Here is a 21,895-nt window from a genome sequence, read left to right as displayed (position 1 = left end):
TGTTGAACTTTCAGTGATCAGTATGAGATAGTGAGAGCGATAACACCAAATTTAACACACCTGCTCCCCATTCACACCTGAGACCTTGTAACACTAAGGAGTCACATGACACTGGGGAGGGAAAATGGCTAATTGGGCCCAATTTGGACATTTTCACTTAGCGGTGTACTCACTTTTGTTGCCAGCGGTTTAGACATTCATGGCTGTGTGTTGAGTTATTTTAAGGGGACAGCAAATTTATACAGTTATACAAGCTGTACACTCTCTACTTTACATTGTAGCAAAGTGTCATTTCTTCAGTGTTGTCACATGAAAAGATATAATAAAATATTTACAAAAATGTGAGGGGTGTACTTACTTTTGTGAGATACTGTGTATAAAATAAAAGAAAAGTGATCACATGCCCTCTGTTCTCAGCTGCATAAGGAGCTCAGAGAGCTGGAGGAGGAGAAACAGTAGCACGCTTACCTTCCTTGTGAATAGCTGTACAAGGAGGGTGTTTCAGGAGAACAGGGGCATACCGTGGGTCGGCTAGAACGGCGCCCCCGCCAGGGGCGCAGGCCGAGGGGAGGGGGGTTGCAAAAACACTGGCAGCGTAGTGTAGCAGACGCAGGGAATTTCCGCTCCTCCTTTCAGCCTGCGCCCCTGGCGGCCGGCGCCCCCTCTCTCCAATCCCGAAAGCCGCAGCTCGCTGCTCTCTGCCTGTGTCCAGGGCCAGGAGGCGTCAGTCAGTGTCGGAGCTCCGTGGATGGGCGGCTCCCCTCGTCACAGAGCTCCGCTCACATGACCATCATTCGGCTCCTCTAGTCAGCTCCAGGAGGTTCAGCGGTGGGTGAATGCACTCTGCAGTCACGGAAGGCCTGGCCGCTCTCCCTGTCACCCCTCTCTCTCCCTGTCACCCCTCTCTCTCTCAGCCACCCCTCTCTCTCCCTGTCACTCCTCTCTCTCTCTCTGTCACCCTCTCTCACTCCCTGTCACCCCTCTCTCTCTGTGTCACCCCCCTCTCATTCCCTGTCACCCCTCTCTCTCTCTGTGTCACCCCCCTCTCTCTCCCTGTCACCCCTCTCTCTCTGTGTCACCCCCTCTCACTCCCTGTCACCCCTCTCTCTCTGTGTCACCCCCCCTCTCTCTCCCTGTCACCCCTCTCTCTCTGTGTCACCCCCCTCTCACTCCCTGTCACCCCTCTCTCTCTGTGTCACCCCCTCTCACTCCTCTCTCTCTGTGTCACCCCCCTCTCACTCCCTGTCACCCCTCTCTCTCTGTGTCACCCCCTCTCTCTCCCTGTCACCCCTCTCTCTCTGTGCCACCCCCTCTCACTCCCTGTCACCCCTCTCTCTCTGTGTCACCCCCTTCTCTCTCCCTGTCACCCCTCTCTCTCTGTGTCACCCCCTCTCACTCTCTGTCACCCCTCTCTCTCTGTGTCACCCCCTCTCACTCCCTGTCACCCCTCTCTCTCACTGTGTCACCCCACTCTCTCTCCCTGTCACCCCTCTCTCTGTGTGTCATCCCCCTCTCACTCCCTGTCACCCCTCTCTCTCTGTGTCACCCCCCCTCTCACTCCCTGTCACCCCTCTCTCTCTCTCTGTCACCCCCCTCTCACTCCCTGTCACCCCTCTCTCTCTGTGCCACCCTACTCTCTCTCCCTGTCACCCCTCTCTCTCTGTGTCACCCCCCTCTCACTCCTTGTCACCCCTCTCTCTCTCTCTGTGTCACCCCCTCTCACTCCCTGTCACCCCTCTCTCTCTGTGTCACCCCCCTCTCACTCCCTGTCACCCCTCTCTCTCTGTGTCACCCCCCTCTCACTCCCTGTCACCCCTCTCTCTCTCTGTCACCACCCTCACTCCCTGTCACCCCTCTCTCTCTGTGCCACCCTACTCTCTCTCCCTGTCACCCCTCTCTCTCCGTGTCACCTCCCTCTCACTCCCTGTCACCCCTCTCTCCCTGTGTCACCCCCTCTCACTCCCTGTCACCCCTCTCTGTGTCACCCCCTCTCACTCCCTGTCACCCCTCTCTCTCTGTGTCACACCCTCTCTCTCCCTGTCACCCCTCTCTCTCTGTGTCACCCCCTCTCTCTCCCTGTCACCCCTCTCTCTCTGTGTCACCCCCTCTCTCTCCCTGTCACCCCTCTCTCTCTCTGTGCCACCCCCCTCTCACTCCCTGTCACCCCTCTCTCTCTGTGTCACCCCCTCTCTCTCCCTGTCACCCCTCTCTCTCTGTGTCACCCCCCTCTCACTCCCTGTCACCCCTCTCTCTCTGTCATCCCCTCTCACTCCCTTTCACTCTCTCTCTCTCTCTGTGTCACCCCCCTCTCTCTCCCTGTCACCCTCTCTCTCTATGTCACCCCCTCTCTCTCCCTGTCACCCCTCTCTCTCTCTGTCACCCCCCTCTCACTCCCTGTCACCCCTCTCTCTGTGTCACCCCCCTCTCACTCCCTGTCACCTCTCTCTCTCTGTGACACCCCTCTCTCTCTCTGTGTCACCCCCTCTCTCTTCCTGTCACCCGCTCTCTCTGTGTCATCCCTCTCACTCCCTGTCACCCCTCTCTCTCTGTATCACCCCCTCTCTCTCCCTGTCACCCCTCTCTCTCTGTGCCACCCCCTCTCTCTCCCTGTCACCCCTCTCTCTGTGTCACCCCTCTCACTCCCTCTCACCCCTCTCTCTCTGTGTCACCCCCTCTCTCCCTGTCACCCTCTCTCTCTCTGTCCCCCTCTCTCTCCCTGTCACCCCTCTCTCTCTGTGTCACCCCTCTCACTCCCTGTCACCCCTCTCTCTCTGTGCCACCCCTCTCACTCCCTGTCACCCTCTCTCTCTGTGTCACCCCTCTCACTCCCTGTCACCCTCTCTCTCTGTGTCACCCCTCTCACTGCCTGTCACCCTTTCTCTCTGTGTCACCCCTCTCACTCCCTGTCACCCCCTCTCTCTCTGTGCCACCCCTCTCACTCCCTGTCACACCTCTCGCTCTCTGTGCCACCCCTCTCACTCCCTGTCACCCCTCTCTCTCTCTCAGCCACCCCATCTCTCTCACTGTCACCCCTCTCTCTCTGTGTCGCCCCTCTCACTCCCTGTCACCCCTCTCTCTCTCTGTTATTTACTAAAATAGCCCTGGATCTAATTTTTTTACACCACTTTCTATATACTATTGTGATTGCTTTATGTAATGGTTTAGTTGGATATGTGGGGGAGATTTTCTAAAACTGATGCACACAGAATCTGGTGCAGATCTGCATTGCAACCAATCAGCTTCTAACTTAAGCTTGTTCAATTAAGTTTTGACATTAAAAGCTGGAAGCTGATTGGTCACTATGCAAAACTGCACCAGATTCTGTGTGCACCAGTTTTAGTTAATCCCCCATGGTTCTTCAGCCTGTATTGATGATATGAGCACTGCAGCCACCTCTTTTAGCACTTACCAGAGGAAATAATACATTGAATTCCTGGCACTCGTTGTGAAAAAACACAGAGGTTGATTAACTAAAAATAGAGAGTGCAAAATCTAGTGCAGCTATACATAGTAGCCAATCCGTTTCTACCTTTAGCTTGTACAATTAAGCTTTGACAAAAAAAACTGTATGCAGAGCTCTACCAGATTTTGCACTCTCTAGTTTTAGAAAATCAACCCCAAAGCGCTAATTAGGGATGAGATTCAGTTTCAGCACTACCATGATAGCAGGGATTGGATCCAATCCCTGGATGAAGTCATGATGATGAAACGCGTCAGGCCGTGGCTGTACAGCAAGCTGAAGTGATGAATTATGTGAAACCAGAAGTGACATTCCGGCAAGATACTCCAGACGGGGGAGACACTGCCATCTGGCATTAGGTCTAACTGCAGATACGTTGTGGAAATATGTTTTCTACATGCCTGCTTTCATTTGAAACATTGTAAGTTTATTGATTGAAGATACATTTTAAATAAAACATATTTGAGACATAATGCACTAGTGGAGCTCTCCCCTTTCTTCCCATACATGAGTGGCTCGATCCATATCTACAGAGGTGGAGATCGCTGTGGAGGATTTTTTAACCTTTTTTGATTCAATGCTTAATTGCCAAACATGAGGATGTGAGGCAATTAGATTTAGTGAGTTTTAATCTGATGGGGAAATGGTGGCTCATTTTTTTCTGACTTTTTTCAAGAACAGTTTGAAACTGTTTGGGGAAAAGGGCATGGGCAACTAGACACTGCCATATGTGGACATGTAACAATGCAAAAAAATTATGAAATACAGTTTAAAATGGGCAATATCTAATTTAAAGGGCCTTAAAACTATTATTCAAAATATACAATTCCTTAAAAAAACATGCTTGGGGATGCATGTGAACTGATGCACCTGTACAATCTACTAAATCAAAAGTGACATTTAGAAAGAAAAAAAGCACCATATGAAATAAACACTAACATGGCAAAGTCCTTAATTAAAAAAAGTCCCTTGATTCAAATCTATTACTAATCATGTCATCCAGTGACGTAAATCCACATGAATCATGAAGATGCTCTCCCTTTGCACTCTCACCGTGAATGATACTTCCCTCACTAGTAGCTGAATGAAAATGAAGGGGCAGAGGGTCCCAGGTATTATCATTGACTAAATATGGCCATGACCATATTTGGCTGCCTGCTAGAGAATGGTCATTCGCAGTGAGAGTCCATAGAGAATAGATTATCTCAGTGGGCAGTGTGTTTTGCTTATGTCGGTTGGTGGACATTGTTAATCGTGATTAACCTGGGTCTATATTGCTGGATGGATTTACACTGTGACTTCTTTTCTTTTTTTTTTCTTTTTTTTTTTTACAACATACTTTATCAATGGTGTCTGTGCATTTCTTTACATTGTAAATTTATTTTGTGAATGAGTAACCGGGGGTACCCCTTACTCATTCACCTTGGGGAGCAGATATCTGAGTGCCCCTTTATTTTGAAGGCGGCTTTCAGATTACGATAAGTCTACACTCTCCCACGCAGACACCCACATCTATCGGGCCAGGGGTGTGGGGAAGGGGCCTTTGCCCTAATCGACATAGGGATAAGGTGCTTTGCTGGGGTGGACTCCACACCATTTTATGGAGGGGGGGTAGGGTCTGCCTTAAAATATATACTATAACCTTATCTGGAATAAGAGTTTGGTATGGATTTTGAGGGGACCCCACATTTTTTTTTTAAACCATAACAGTTAATTACTATGCAGTAGGCAAAATTCTAGCAACCAATGATGTCATTAGTTGTTAGGATGCAGGCGGCTGACCTGCATAGTGTTCTTGGTTGCTAGGAAGCAGACAGCCAGCATCCTAGCAACCTAGGAGTGGGAAGTCATTCATTTAGTGGCAGTAGTGATAGCAATACTAAATAAATGACTTTCAACTCCAGCAGCCAGAGGTTCGATGAGCAGGTGAACTGTCCATTTAGTGTGCCCATTTAGTAAACTAAGAACATGTAAAGTTCAGGTTGAATTCTATATTACCATAAACGCAAATATCAGCTTTACCTCCTCCCTATGTATTGGGATGGAAATAGGGGGAGCTGTATCCATATGCTTCAATGATGGAATAAATAATTCCTACAATAAGGGCAGATTATGAGTCATCCAGAACATGCTACAATACTAATTGCTTTGTATAATTGTATACCCAATAAAGTGAACACCGTTATCAATTTTCACAGATAACACTCTAGGTTTGTCTATCTTATCTATAGGACTGTTAAACTTGTACTATTCTTTATTAGATATAATCATATCCAGAAATCATGGGTTAAAGCAAAAAAACAAGCCAAGGCACATTATGAAATTCAAGGTTACATCAGCTAAAGACTATGCATGGGAAATGTTTTCCAATTCACTAAATTTGTACAAAATTTTTGTTTCCTGCAATGAAAATGTCTGCCATATAAAGAAGTCAATGTTTGAGAACCTGTCAAGTCCACTAAAGTGTACAAACTAACATTAATGGTAACTATTAGGGTTGAGCGAACACGGACTGTATTGTTTGGGATCGTACCGGACTTTTGGGTGATCAGTACCCGGACCCGAACATTTTACTGTATATTCGGATTACAGTCCGTTGTTCGGTAGTTTTATTTCATGTTTTAGCGCGGTTTTAATGTTTTGGCGCGGTTTTAATGGTGCGGTTTCAACAGCTGCAGGGCAGCCAATCAACAAGCGTTTAACTAGTGTGCCCTTAGAAGCCATCACAGCCATGCCTACTAATGGCATGGCTGTGATTGGCCAGTGCAGCATGTGACCCAGCCTCTATATAAGCTGAAGTCACGTAGCGATGCACGTCACTCTGCTCTAACTACTGTATAGAGAGGTTCCTGCTGCTGCTGATATGAGGGAGAGATAGGAGATTATTGTAGGGGCAGGCTGGGGATTGCTTTCAGGGAAAGAATAGGAGAATCTTCTTTAATCAGACAGCGATCTACATCGATTTTATTGTGTGGTGGTGCAGTGCACAATCTTTTTGCCCTGACCTGAGCCCAGTGAGGAGGAGGGAGAAAAAAAAACTTTTATCAGTCTGTTAGGTGGGCGGCGTGCGGCGTGTAGCAGCCATGTAATGCAAGCTCAGTGCATATGTGTCTGCTTAATCTGGATTTAAAAAAAAAAAACGTTTTTCCTTCATATTTTACAGTGACATACAGTGTTTAGACACTGCTGTTCTAATCTGCTTTTCAAAAATCACCAATTTAAGGGGAAATTTTTTTTTTTCGGTTTTTCATTCAAATGGGTTTTTTATTCAATAGCAGAATAGAACAACAACAGTATCCGCCTGTTAGGCGTGCGGCGTGTAGCAGCCGTGTAATGCATGCTCAGTGGATATGTGTCTGCTTAATCTGGATTTTAAAAAAAAACTTTTTTCCTTCATATTTTACAGTGACATACAGTGCTTAGACACTGCTGTTCTATTCTGCTATTCAAAAATCACCAATTAAAGGGGAAAATAAAAAAAATGAATTCATACGTTACTGTGAGATACACCCTTTGGATACTGTTGTTCTATTCCGCTACTCAATAAACACCCATTTAAGAAGAAAAAATTAAATTGTGGCCTAGTCTGCATATTTTACAGTGAGATACACCTGTTGGATACTGTTGTTCTATTCCGCTTTTCAATAAAAACCCATTTAGGGAAAAAAAATTAATTGCGGCCTAGTCTGCATATTTTACTGTGAGATACACCCGTTGGATACTGTTGTTCTACTCCGCTTTTCAATAAAAACCCATTTAGGGGAGAAAAAAAAATGAATTGCGGCCTAGTCTGTATATTTTACTGTGAGATACACCCATTGGATACTGTTGTTCTATTCCGCTTTCAATAAAAACCAATTTAGGGAAAAAATATTAAATTGCGGCCTAGTCTGTATCTGTACGTGTGAGATACACCCTTTGGATACTGTTGTTCTATTCTGCTATTCAATAAACACCCATTTAGGGGAAAGAAAGATATTAAATTGCAGCTTAGTCTGTATCTGTGCGTGTGAGATACACCCTTTTAGATACTGTTGTTCTATTCTGCTATTCAATAAACACCCATTTAGGGGGAAATTAATCATTTTGCAGCGTTTGCTGATTATGTTACTGTGAGATACACCCTTTAAATTAGTTTGGCGCATCTCCTTCCACCACCGAGGATTGCAGGGTGCTTCAGTTTGACTCCTGTTGCTAACTCCTCCTACTCCTCTTCCTCATCGTCATCCTCTACAGCCTCTGCATCCGGAGCAGTGATCAATTCCAAGGCTTTTAGGGCAGTTATTCAAAAGTGGCTCCGAGGGTGGGTTCCTGCACCCACAAACGCCAGGTACACAATTGTCCAGCAAGGGCACAATTCTGGAGGATGACGAGGTGGAGGATGAGGAGGAGGAGATGAAGGAGGAGGAACCATGTTCACAGCAGGGTGGCACCCAGATAACTGATAACAACAGATACTACACTTGATCTTAGCCAAAAGGTCGAGAAGCGATGCTGGTGGCATTCCCCCCTGACAGTAGGGGCACAGTGGAAGCACAAGGCGAAGGCAGAGGAGGAGGAGGTCGCCAACGCAGCCAGGTCACCGCTAGCACCTCAGAAGGCAGGGTTAGCATGTATGAAATGTGGAAAAGCTTTGTCGGCACAACACAACAACCAGGACCACCAGCTGTTTTTTTAAGCCCGTGGTGTGTGAGCACACTCAGACTATCACCCGGTAGGAGCATAAAAAAGTGCACACCAAAAAAGTGAAACACAAAAAGTGCACAGGGTGTACACATGGTCCCTGACCCTGATCCCCTGGGGCGCAAGGCTCCTGACAGGGACTGGGGTACTTACACTGGCTAACCTGGCTGAAACCAGGCAGCCCCGTTCTTTAGGAGGTCTGCTGAAAAAGACCACCCCAAGTACTAGGTGGGGTTCTCCCGAAGAGAGACCCCATGAGAGAGGGCGAACCAAGCCAGAAGGCTATATCCACCCCCTCCCAAGACTTTCAGGAACAGGCCCAAGTACCTACACCCTACTAATCACGCTGTGCAAAATAAAGTGTACCGCCACAATAAAAAACACAAAACGTGAGACACACAACACATAACGGGGGGGGGAAGGGTTAGTGAAGAACAAGTGCAAGGTTAGTGCCACGTTGCAATACTATGGCAGGCCCTTCGGCCAGGAATAAAAAATTCCTCTGGTCCTGACTCCTTACCAAAAGGTCCGGCCCTAGAGGCAGGTGTGAAAAACGTGTGTAGGAAGTGCAGTGTCCTTGGTGCCATACTCATAGTGTTGCCATCCACCATGAATTATGGCACCCCTGGACTGCCACTCCAGGGGCACATACACCACATGCTTTTCAGAATCCCGGTCCCTGGCAAGACCAGTGCAGCCCCGTCCCTACCAGAAGGCCTCAGAACTTAGACAGCTTTGGGAGAGCCCGGCCCACAACCAGGGACACATAACTTTTCCAAGGCCAGACTCAACCCAGAAGGGGGAAAAAGCCCCCCCCCCGCCGCCATCACCGTTCCTTACCATATACCATATACAGTTCCTTACCATTCCTTTCATACTACACACGTACTGAATGACGGGTCTGCCCCCTTCAACTTCTGGGTCTCCAAATTGGGCACATGGCCTGAGCTTGCCTTTTACGCCTTGGAGGTGCTGGCCTGCCCTGCAGCCAGTGCATTACCTGAACGTGTATTTAGCACGGCTGGGGGCGTTATCACAGACAAGCACAGCCGCCTGTCCAGCGCCAATGTGGTCAAGCTCACGTTCATTAAAATGAACCAGGCATGGATCCCACAGGACTTGTCTGTACCTTGTGCAGAATAGACATGTATACCGGCCTTACCCAGCCATTGTTGTATTTTTGATCTTTCTCACTCTTTTGGGGTGTACCCTTATTTAAAAAGAAATTTAAAATTAAAAACAAAAACCAGTGTTGCCTACCTCGTCCTCCTCCACCGCCGCTTCCACCTACACCGCCACATCCACCGCCACCTCAACCTCCTACTCCAAATGGGCCTCGTCTTCATAGATCAAGATGATTAATTTTTATTTTTCTGTTTTTCATGTTATTTTAAGTTATTTCCCTATCCACATTTGTTTGCAGAGCACTTGCTACGCTCTTAAGAAGATGTTGCTGTCATTTGCAGCCCTCTAGCCCTTTCCATGTTTTTTTTAGAGCCATTTTAGTGCTCAAAAGTTCGGGTCCCCATTGACTTCAATGGGGTTCGGGATCGGGGTAAAGTTCGGGTCACAAACCCGGACTTTTTTTTCAAGTTTGGCCGAACCCGCCGAACCCGGACATCCAGGTGTTCGCTCAACTCTAGTAACTATAGCTGAAGCTACAAGGCAGAGCTACTCTGCATAAGAAAAAGATCACCCCCAGTGTTGGTACCAGCTAGTTTTCGCCAGAACATTTCACAATCTTGTGTATCGAAAAATACTGCACAATGGTGACCTCCTTCTAAAAATTTACGTTTCTTGGATGTCAATAGCTTCAGTACTTTCTAAGACACTATCCTGAAATAGCCACGTAGCATGTAGTGTAAGCTGTGAATAAAATCAAAACTCCTGATCTCCTCACTTGTATCAAGTCTGTGCTGCAGCAACAATTGAAATCATTCCATTAACATTTTCAGATGGAGTAGTCAACTGTGATAGCCTCTATATACTCTTTTGAAGTGGGTAGGGCCAGGAGTGGATATTTGCCATTGACATTGCTTACCACATCCCAGGGATGACTGAGAACAATCCTTCAAATTCACCCCCAGGCATTCTCTCCTGTTTGGCGTAATTACATGGCTTTCTGCACAGTACACATTTCCTGTCTGGATGGCTGCTGACTCTGTACTGACCTATGGCAGTTACATTTTTCTGCTTGCACATCTTTCTCATGGCAGAAACCCCAGTATGTCAGGTTGCTGTCGGCAAAACAAAGCAGATGTACATGCTAAATGTCCTACGCCAATATTAAGAAACGTATACAGGCTTTAGCAGATGAGTAGGTCCAAGGATATACAGTAGGTAGCTGAAATGTTATGCAAATCTTGACCTTTTCTATAAACATCAAGCTTGATCCTTCCCACTACACCACCCAAGCCTCCATATTGGTCACATTAAAGGACAAATAGGAAAGCACAGCAGAGAATGAGGTAGGGTAGTGTATATATTTTAGGAAAATCCATAATTTGCATATGATTTCCATCCTAGGTTTACTTTACTAGTAAGTATTTCTCCAATGACTTACCGTATATAACAATCAGTTTTCCAGGGTTAATGATTTTTACGGTTATTTACCTTGGTTTCTATCTAACTTTTCTTCTTTACTCTCTGCCTTGACCCTCACCCTGTCCCAATTTGTGAGATTGTCTATTAATCTTACTAATATGCTTTGATTCTTTCCCTGGTCAGCTACCATCTGTACAGGTATGCCCAATGGCAACAATCTGGGAGCTGTTATGCAGTAAAGCCCATACCCCTTGCAGGGTGCAAAGGTGAGTACCAAGTGGCTCCTTAGACTTACTTAGAATAACTCTACTCACACCTTTACCTATTATACAGAATACACAGAGGGTCATACTTGAAAAGAGAGCCCGTGTTAATCATATCCAACAGATCTCTTTAACAGCTCGCCTTGTAGAGGAAACAATGGGTACACAATTACATTTTTTAAAATAAGAATACTGTAATAGAACACACTAAACAATTGTCGATTTACATAAAAAAATCCCCTGATGATGCCTATTGTGATGAAACGCGCTGGACAGAGCCCAGCGCTGATGTCATCACACTTGCTTGGCTGAGTGGTGCTGCCTTTTACATGTTTTTCTCTTTATACTGGAATTTGAGTACCTTTCTATTACAATAAATGGTGGTCTGTTAATACTACACTATGAAGGTCCATTGTTCTTTTCTTCATACTGGATGTTATCTGATCTGATCGGTTTAAAATTGTACGCTGCAGAGGTTCATCTGGGCAGCTAATGGGAGTGTCTTCATATAGTTAAAGTGCTATGCAACCTAGATCTTAGCAGTCTAAATATTTGGTAAGCAGTGGATTTGTGTGGTGGAACACTAAAGCAATCACACTTAAGAGAAACACTGCATTTGTGTGTGCTACTATTAGGAGTAATTTCACAGATTTTATGTACTATTTTTGTTCTATTATTGAATGTTATTCGCTTTTGATTATTTACAATATTGTGGTTCCACTTGACTAGTAATCATTTATCAACATTTATGAATTGTCACATGGATTGCTGTTTTGTGTCATACATTATTTTTGCACTAATATGAGATATTTGCCTTAAAGGGGACAGCAAAACATTTTTTTTTAATTTAATGAAGTGGAAAGCCAACTGCTTTCATTAAACATACCCATTTATTTGAAATCTGTAAGAGCTTTAAAGGACCCCTTTTTTAATTTATATAATGGGGTAAGCTGTTAAGCACTGCTGGAATGACATAAAAATTTGCTAAAAACTGAAAAGGGCAGTTTGAATTGAAATCTTAGTTGGGAAACATTATCAAATAAATTTTACCTTTATGATCTATGAAAATTACAGTTTGTATCTTTTATAAGTACAATGAAGTACACTTTGCAATGGGTAGGGGAACACATTTCCAAATGAAAACTTGTCAGGATCAGCATCCTCAATATTACAACTACAATTTTAAGCACAATTCGAAATTGTCATTAACTTTCAAAATAAACATTCTGGCTGAAACAGATTAAAATGAATCTCTTATAATAGATCTCTTTATAAATAAGCAGCTAGGTCTGTTTATAAATTGACCCAATAGTGAGATGTCATTTTTTGCTAATTTCAATAATTTCACATCCTTAGTAGAAACATGAACACCAGTAAACTGACACATTGTTCACAGTCTGCTGCATGCTCTAATATTTATGAGGCAGAAAGTTTATGTATGACAGTAATGTTTAATGATAGGATAGTAAAATAGTTTGTGATCAACAGTTTTATTTCAACTCATTTATAATATAATAATACATTTGAAATATGTTTACATACATATTCTTTTACAGAATATGCTGACAAACAGTTTGATTTGCAAACTTTTATTTATACGCTCCACACTCTTACATTGCTAATCCTACCTCCATTAGCAGGGCAATAAACGAACCTAAATTGAAGACAAAGCAATAAAGTGATCATATTGCAGCATGTTTATTTAGTCTTGCTTCTTAATGACAGAGACCTTTGTACCTGGTATTGCCTGGAACCATTCAACTTCACCTCTTAATATTCTTCTATCATAGTAAAGTAGCATGAGCCTAAATAAATCCAATTGAAATCCAATCATTATCAATGCCTGGCATAGAACTTTAGGTAGAAAATGAATTTGTATTAGGATACCCACTTCAGACTTAATTGTATGTGATCAATATTACAAAGGTACTTTAATGATACCTAGTAGCATTCGTTTAAAAAGGGACAGCATTATAGCACACTATATTGGAAAAAAAAATGTTAATACGAAGAAATATCCATAAATTCTAGATCATACATATCAGCGGTTTATGGATATAAACCAAACAGCTTTTTGTCTGAACCAGGCATTCTGGTTGTAACTTGCTTAGTAGTAAACCTTTAATAGAGATGACAGGAGTTATTATGTGAAATACATTTTTGAAGCAACATTTTGCTGAAGAAATTTGGCTCCATGAGCTGCTTAGTGGAAAGTTTCCAGAAAAAAAACTTTAACTTTTTTTTTTGTCCTTATTTATTTTGCTATGATGGTACAGTTTTTTTTTTTTTTTTTTTTTTTTACAGGGGTGTATTTATGGTAGTTTGGTTTGTGTTGTGTTAGTTGCATTTTCAGGTTTTTTTCCCCTTTTTGTGTATTTGATTTTTATTTATGCACGGTTACTGTTAAATTTTCTAATTTTGTGTTTTTTGTAGGTATTTTTCTATAGTCTCTAGCACAAGAACAAGTCTAGGATAGCTGAAAGGAGCTTCCTTATCCCTTGTGTCCTATTTTAAACCCATTTTACCCTTACAAGCCACCACAAATGTTGCTCATCCTTGTTGGATGAGAGCTAAAAGAGTGGAGCTTTTAAGTAAAGCCCAGGGCAGCCATCAGAAATTTTGGGGCCCCTTACACAGCTGTAGGCTTGACCCCCCCCCCCCCCGGGCCTGACCTCCAATATTACACAGGGCTCGCCCACTTTCCGTCCCACCAAATCAACCCATAATACACACTGATTTAGGTTATTTTCATGAAAGAAATGTAGTAGTATACAATTTGGCCTAAATGTATGAAAAAAGATTTTTTCTTTGCAAAATTTTATAACAGAAACAAAAGAAAAAAAACATTTTTTTTTAAACTTTTTCCATTTATTTAGCAAAAAATGAAAAACCCCAGTGGTGATTAAATACCACCAAAAGAAAGCTCCATTTGTGTGGGGAAAAAAAAAGAGAAAAGTTTGGGTTTAGCGTTGCATGATTGCGCAATTGTCATTCAAAGTGCAACACTGCTGATGGCCCAATATAGCAAAGAGATATCCCCATCCAGCAAAGAGACAGTCACAGGCAGGCTGGCAGCACAAGCCCACATCCACACATGTAGCCCCTCAGTATCCTTATAATCCCAGTCTGCAGAAATGTCACCTCAGCTCAATTCACAGTCCACGAAAGCTACGCCAGACCCCCCTTTCCTCTTCACCTCCACGGTGTCACCAACCAACTAAGCTCCGAATCAGCCAGTGACTGATCAATGCTGCCCTGTCCCTGAGCAGACGCTACCAGGGCCATCCTAATAGCATTATGCGCCCCTGGGCAAAGTAATGCACTGGGGCCCATACAAGCTCTCCCAATTTTTGCACCTACTCTCAAAAATAAAGTATAAAAAGTTGACAGATTTAATAGATCTATTCTTAGATTATTCGTTTATTAGATTTGATAGGTCTGTGCTGCAACTACCTTGCAACTGTGTGCAATGCTTGTGGTGGGGTGATGCAGTATTTTGGGAGTTAAAACAAGTGGTGAGGAGGTGACATCACTTCTTCACTGCCTGATAATGCCTCTAAAAAGGAATCCATGTGTGGATTGTTATTCAGAGGAGTGGCATCCTTTTTCAGGCTGTATTCACACATAATGCAGAGCTACTGGAACGATTCACAGCATCGGCAGCTCTGCTTTGTCGGCTGTGGTAAAGGCAGTGCATCACATGGCTCCCCTTTTTTTTAATGAACTTTATTTTAGGTGTATAAATTGTACACTTCATTCACAGCAATTTACCGGAGTAAGATGCGCTGCATTGTTGTGCGATTCGGCATAGCATGTCTGCATTTTATTACAGCATGCTGAAGCACAGCCATAGGCTGCTTTGTAGTGTGAATGGGACACATAGGAATCAATAAATTTCCTGAGTGTCCCTGATGTGACAGATGTTGCAATGCAGCAAAACATGTGTCACTGTATATAGTGTAAATTAGGCTACATTCACACCAGGGATTAGCGCCAGTGTTAATTGAAGCAGCTCTCAGCAGCTGTTAGCAGGTAAGTGTGGCCACTGGTCCTGTTCACGATAATGACAGGTCGCTGGCAGCTGCACCTATTTGTGGCTCTCTGCACAGCTAATGATTACCCTCAGTAAAGTGCAGCAGTCGCTATAGTGAACAGAGCCGGCGGCCACATATACCCACTGACCCACAGCTCTCAATCAGAGACACAGAGCAGAGGGGGGGGGGGGTACATCTGCAATTCTCAAGGGGGGGGGCGAGTTAGAGACACTCACCAATTATCCAGCCAGGATCTATCACTGTGTTGGCCCTGCTGTAGTGGCTGTGTGCTCTAGTTTGGCATCTGTCCTGCATACACACAGCAAGCCCCTTCACAGTGTGTGCATGTTTGTGAGAAAGGGGTGGAATATGGGTGGGGCCACTGGGGCAGGCACAGCAGGGATAGGATGGATCATCAGAGGAGGAGCAGAGTCACTGGACTGGCATGTTGATCACACTGTGCTGTGCACTCCCATTCCTGTCTCACTCGCAGGTTTTCTGCAAATGAGACATTGAGTGAAAAGATCGGTACAGCAGTGTGAGACAAAGCAACAAACTCCCGAGACAGGTAGCTGCCCAGACCAGTAATTGACCATGATGAGAACCTAAATACTGCAGGCAGCAGGTGCACACCGCTGCTAATAAAACTACTGTTAGTGTGCAGTATACCATGCCACCCCAGCACTGCCAGCAGCTTACCTCTATGCTCGATAAGACAGCCCAGCACGCTGATGCTCTGCTCTCCTCTCTGTCTCTCCTCCGGCCTCAGTTTGAGTGTACCGCGCTTGCTACCACTGGACACTGGTCACGTGTTGACCCAGCGGCGCCCCACCCACCTGCTGGTAAAGCAGGAAGCTGTAGGTGAGAGGAACAGTCTGTCCATTGTGCTACGTTCTCCCCTCATTACTGAAAGGAAGAAACAGCTGAGCGGGCGGTGGGCCCCTGTGGGCCCCTGAGGTTGATCGGGCCCCATACATATGTATGGGCTGTACCCCCCTGATGGCGGCCCTGGTAAAGCCATCATGTACTGTACATTTGCCAGGTGCAGCATAATCTGTAAACTTTACTTAATCATCCTAGGAGCTTGAAAAAACAATACCATTATTGAAATGTTGCATTCAAAAGAATAATGTGTAGATTCCCTATTGTTACTTCACCTTCTGCGTATTCCTCGGTGGATTTGATATGCAACAAGAATGCTGGCTTGGGATCCATTTGACCATTCCTATGGCCATCAAGATGACTGAACGCTCGCCCCCCCGGTAGTCAGTATTATCATAACATTCTGTTTAAAGTAGCACTGCACTGCATCTGAGCACCACAAACCAAAAATGCTATTTGTTTAATTTTTATTATTCAAAGTAAATGCACCCATCCATCTATGTCTCTGTGCTTTATTTTGCATGGCACTTCTGGTCATGTCCATCTTGAGTAAGGGTAGATGTTTAATGTGGCATTTACTTCCTGGAATCCATCTGCCCTTAGCTCAGGCATGCAGGCAGGAGGGTGTGCTTAGCTTAGAAAGCCATCCTTCCTTCCTGAAGACTCCTGGAATGTATGATATCATTTGCCTAGGCCTGGAAACCAGGAAGTAAATTATGAAATATAAAAAAAAGTTTAAAAACAAGCACATATTATATACGTTCCTATCTATTTACTAATGCTAGCAGCATAAGGGTTAGAAATAGTCAATATGTATTGAGAGAGTGAAGTTCCACTTTAATTTATTAACAGGCTCACACAACTTAGGTGTGCATTGAGTAGAAATGAAACAAAAAGACCTATAGATAGTGCAGTAGACCTTGTGGATTGTATGGGTTTCAGAGAAATTCAATCTACCATCCCTAATTACTATTATTGCCACTAATTAGCGTCATTTGCTTCTTCTGAACACATTCACCTAATTAGTCTTATAGAATACATGATGATATAATTGAGGAAAACAGAGTTATACAATCTTTATTATGTTCCTTTCTTTAGCTAGTGAAAAAAAAAAGATACACATGTACATGTATGTTAATGATTGTTAGATTATGGCTATTATGAATAATAAATATACATAATCTTTAACCAATTATAATCTGCATCATAAATAGGCTCCTGAGGTAATAAGATTGAGTGATGTCTCCCCCTGTCAGCAAGATATGGTAATGCAGCATATTAAATTAGAAACCAATGTGTATTTGATATTTGTAACTACTGTATGCAGGTAAGGGTACATGCTTTTTCACCCTTATTAATATCTGTAGGATTTTTTTTTAAAATGTTAAATTTAATATTATGATATAGGAGGGAAATAAGGTACTGTATGTTCTACTAAAAATATACAAAATATAGCATAGTTGTTTTTTGTTTTTCTTTGTATGCAAGTTTTAGTATATTAACACAAGTTTATGTTTATAGCAAAGCCACGTTTTCTTTTGTGTAATAATTTGTCCTATAGCTTTAAAATATGTCATGTGTTTTATCGAACCCTACTATTATATATTTTACTGTAAAGTCTACATTGACATAATTGTTATGTGATGTTCATATTTTACCTGTTTGCTTATCTGTGTTTTCATGATTATGTATGTATAAAATCTTAAAGAGGAAGTAAACCCTCCTCAGGAAGTTGTACCTATAGGTAAGCCTATGATAAGGCTTACCTATAGGTACTGTAAATATCTCCTAAACATGTACGGTTTAGGAGATATTTACCTTTAATGCAGCCAGTGACGTCACTGGCGCATGCGCTCTGAAGGAACGGCTGATCGTGCCGTTCCTTCAGAGCCCCGTGCCGTGACCGTCGGCTCCCGCGCGCGTGCGCGGGAGTGACGTCACCGCGGCTCCGGCCAATCACATGGCCGGATGCCGCGATCCCGGAAGACGGGCGACTGAACATGTCGCTCGTCATACAGGTAAGAGAGCGGCACGGCGGGGGCTCGTTCTAAGGTAAGTATTTCATAATGAGCTAGTATGCGATGCATACTAGCTCATTATGTCTTTCTCTTGCAGGATGTAAAAAAAAAAAAATTTGAACGAGTTTACAACCTCTTTAACACCTGAATAGACTGTAATGGTGTTTGGTCATTATTCTATCTTTATTTATGGATGATGTATTTTTTTGTTTTTTAAATCTTTATTTTACAGCAAGCTACAGGGTGCTTAGTAACTATAAAGCACTACCTGCCCATTGAACTTAAAACAGCTGGCTTAGAAGGGCAAACAAGGGGCTTATGCATGCACCAGCCCCTTTCTTTAAAAGGATGGGTTCCCAGGCAGCCATATTGACAACATGCTTTAGCTGTGATAGGGAAAGCACAATAAGCGCTGCTGTTAACGATAAAGTGCATAATGAGAGATTAGTGTAGGGGTTGTGGCAGGTGTTGGTAGGTTGGTAAAGTATATGTAAACCCTTACTGAATGTTCTGTGGGTATACTGTGCATCTTGGTGAATTAGAGGACTGGTGAGAAAAGGGTTTTTACCTTCATTCAACCTTTGTTACATATTACTGCTGCTGATGTACTGCATCCTCTTTACAGTTTATCCATGTCCACATGCTCCACAAGGATAATAGGTTGCATGTGTTTTTCACAGGGCATACATACAAGCCAACCTCAATGCACTGTTAAACTGGGCAATTATGTGGCAAATGAGGTTTAATGTTGATAAATTTTAAGTTATGCACTTGGGAGCTAAGAATATGCATACATCATACATACTAGGGGGAGCACAACTGGGGTAATCCATAGTGGAGAAGGATCTGGGGGTTTTGGTAGATCATGAGCTTAATAATAGCATGCAAGGACAAGCTGCAGGTTCCTTTTTTGTATTAAGAGCGGTATAGACTCAAGAGAGGGAAATATAATTTTGCCCCTGTACAAATCATTAGTAAGACCTCATCTGGAATATGCAGTTCAGTTTTGGGCGCCAGTTCTCAAAAAGGTGAACAAAGAAGCCACAGAACCACTGCAGCAAGGAAGTAAGAATTTCACTTTTAAATATAAACTTTTCAAGTGATACTATTATGTTAAAGTTTACATGATATTTAAGTGATTTGGTTTATATCAACATTAACAAACTATGCTTGAGTTCTTTTAATTGCAGTGCTGGGGTACCTCTTCCTATATGCCCTGCCTGTGTGCCCAGAGCCAAATGCCCAAAAATCCTAGGCCACTACAAAGTAAATAACAGATCTATAGTTGCTTCTTTTTCTATCAATTTGGAGACTTTTGCCTATTTTATAGATTATAACTTTGGGTTCTTAGGGTGCCTTAGACAGTTGTTTCTGAACCTCATTGCATCACTGCATTCTTTGTAAAACAAAAACAAAATGCAAGAACACTGTGCACCCAACAAAACACTACACTTCCCCACCCTGTATATGGCGATGTAATTCGTGTTTTTCTTGTTAAATATACAAAACGTGTTTAATGTGTATATATATATATATATATATATATATATATATATATATATATATATATATATATATATATATATATATATATATATATATATTATATTTATATAGTATCTCACAAAGGTGAGTACACCCCTCACATTTTTGTAAATATTTTATTATATCTTTTCATGTGACAACACTAAGGAAATTGCACTTTGCTATAATGTAAAGTAGTGAGTGTACAGCTTGTATAACAGTGTAAATTTGCTGTTCCCTCAAAATAACTGAACACACAGCCATTAATGTCTAAACCACTGGCAACAAAAGTGAATACACCCCTAAGTTCAAATTGGGCTCAAATAGCCATTTTCCCTCCCCTGTGTCATGTGACTTGTTAGTGTAATAAAGGTCTCAATTGTGAATGGGGAGCAGGTGTGTTAAATTTGGTGTTATCGCTCTCATTCTTCCATACTGGTCACTGGAAGTTCAACATGGCACCTCATGGCAAAGAACAAAAAGAAAGATAGCCTAGGCTATAAGAAGATTTCCAAGACCCTGAAACTGAGCTGCAGCAGAGTGGCCAAGACCATACAGCAGTTTAACAGAACAGGTTTCACACAGAACAGGCCTTGCCATGGTCAACCAAAGAAGTTGAGTGCACGTGCTCAGTGTCATATCCAGAGGTTTTTCTTTGGGAAATAGAGGTATGAGTGCTGCCAGCATTGCTGCAGAGGTTGAAGGGGTGGGGGTCAACCTGTCAGTGCTCAGACCATATGCCACACACTGCATCATATTGGTCTGCATTGCTGTTATCCTAGAAGGAAGCTTCCTCTAATAATGATGCACAAGAAAGCCCGAAAACAGTTTGCTGAAGACAAGCAGACTAAGGACATGGATTACTGGAATTATGTCCTGTGGTCCGATGAGACCAAAATAAACCTATTTGGTTCAGATGGTGTCAAGCGCATGTGGCGGCAAACAGTTGGGGAGAGCAAACACAAGTGTGTCTTGCCTACAGTCAAGGATAGTGGTGGGAGTGTCATGGTCTGGGGCTGCCTGCACTGGGGAGCTACAGTTCATGGAGGGAACCATGAATGCCAACATGTACTGTGACATACTGAAGCAGAAAAGAAAAGAAAAGAAAAGAAAAGAAAAGAAAAGAAAAGAAAAGAAAAGAAAAGAAAAGAAAAGAAAAGGGGGGTATTACGTAAACCTTTAAAAATAAGGTGAATAGGATTCAAGAATATGGATAAGGTTTAGATTTGCCACTTTCATAAGTGAACGGGATATCCTCCTGCGGGTCTGAAGTATTCTGTCCCATCAAATTGATGCCTGAATTTGCCCAGGTAAAATAAAATCTTTACAAACCCATATCGCACTGCTTGGCCTTTGAATCAAGGTCAGCAAGTTAAGGTGCCCATAGATCCTTTTTTATTCAGTGTGTTGCCATCTTTGTTCAGCAAAAGTCAATCATTAGAGTGACTTCTGTCAATTGAACAAGTCAGAAAATTATGTTTTTTTGCTGCAACCACTGATCAGAGTATTCTGACAGCAAGTGGCTGGAGCAATATGTTAATTTTTTTTTCGTTCAGCCCCACTGGCTGAATTAACCCCTTGGCGCCGACCCTTTAAGGGATTTGGATTTCTGGGAGGGCTTATGACCATGTGACCGCTGTTGTTGTTGTTTTGCTGCATCCATAGATCAGTGTATTCTGACAGCAAGTGGATGGAGCAATACGTTCATTTTTTTTTTCCCTTCAGCTCCACTGGCCTAATTAACCCCTTGGTTTAAGGGGTTTGGATATCCAGGAGGGCTTATGACTGCTGCGATTGGCTGTCACGGCGGTCACATAATCCAAAATGCTTGCGATCGGGAGTTTTTCATGAGCCACTGGTCACTGTGTCGGGAGCGCGCAGGGCATGCGCTCTCAGCACAACTCTATTGGGGCTATTGCACGCAAATATGTGGCCCCTTGGCACCAGGGCCCAGCCACGAGAGGCCAAATATTTGCGTGTGCTCAGAGCTAACAGGGTAAAAGAAAATTATCCAGCTTTAGAAAGGCCAATAAGAGGGTTTTAGATAAGTCAGCTACTTCATTATAAAAGAACAGAGAACAGCCATAGTGTCAGTGTATTTATGCTGCTGCAGAGAAAGGATAATAAAAGCTGACAAACTCCATATTTAGAGAATGAGATTACAAGGCCACATCTAGCCAATATGATGTGAGGGTACAGTAAGAAATGTCAGGGAGGCAGAGGATGTGAGGTCAGTATGGCAGTGTACAGGGGGTCAGTGGTCAGTAGAGCATTGTAAAGGGGCCAGCAAGGCAGAAGACAGTGGTCAGCAGAGAAGAGGACAGGGTCACTGCTGGCAGAGCACTCAAGCCACACAGCTTGGGTTCTTTATATCTCCTCCTCCCCACACATCACTTAGCTGGGATTGATTCCCTTATAGACACAGCCTCCATCTGCACAGTGTGTAGCTGCCATTTCACAAGTCAGAACTGCAACATAGCAACCAGG

The 21,895-nt window shown here is 43.3% G+C and overlaps 1 protein-coding gene and 1 pseudogene across 2 annotated transcripts in view; one reads left to right on the top strand and one right to left on the bottom strand.

Annotated features, from left to right (window-relative positions):
• HNF4G (hepatocyte nuclear factor 4 gamma) overlaps window positions 1-21,895 on the bottom strand; it is a 182,116-nt gene that overhangs the window by 93,949 nt on the left and 66,272 nt on the right. The gene's annotated exons all lie outside the window — the stretch shown is intronic.
• On the top strand, window positions 1,644-5,803 carry LOC309555638 (annotated as a pseudogene). Its single transcript has 4 exons — window positions 1,644-1,700; window positions 1,782-1,826; window positions 2,173-2,356; window positions 5,722-5,803. The product of its transcript is annotated as an uncharacterized misc_RNA (transcript).

Source organism: Pelophylax lessonae (genome assembly GCF_965119305.1).
Source record: "Pelophylax lessonae genome assembly, chromosome: 5".
NCBI classification, from domain to species: domain Eukaryota; kingdom Metazoa; phylum Chordata; class Amphibia; order Anura; family Ranidae; genus Pelophylax; species Pelophylax lessonae.
This window is presented reverse-complemented; position numbering and strand designations above follow the sequence as displayed.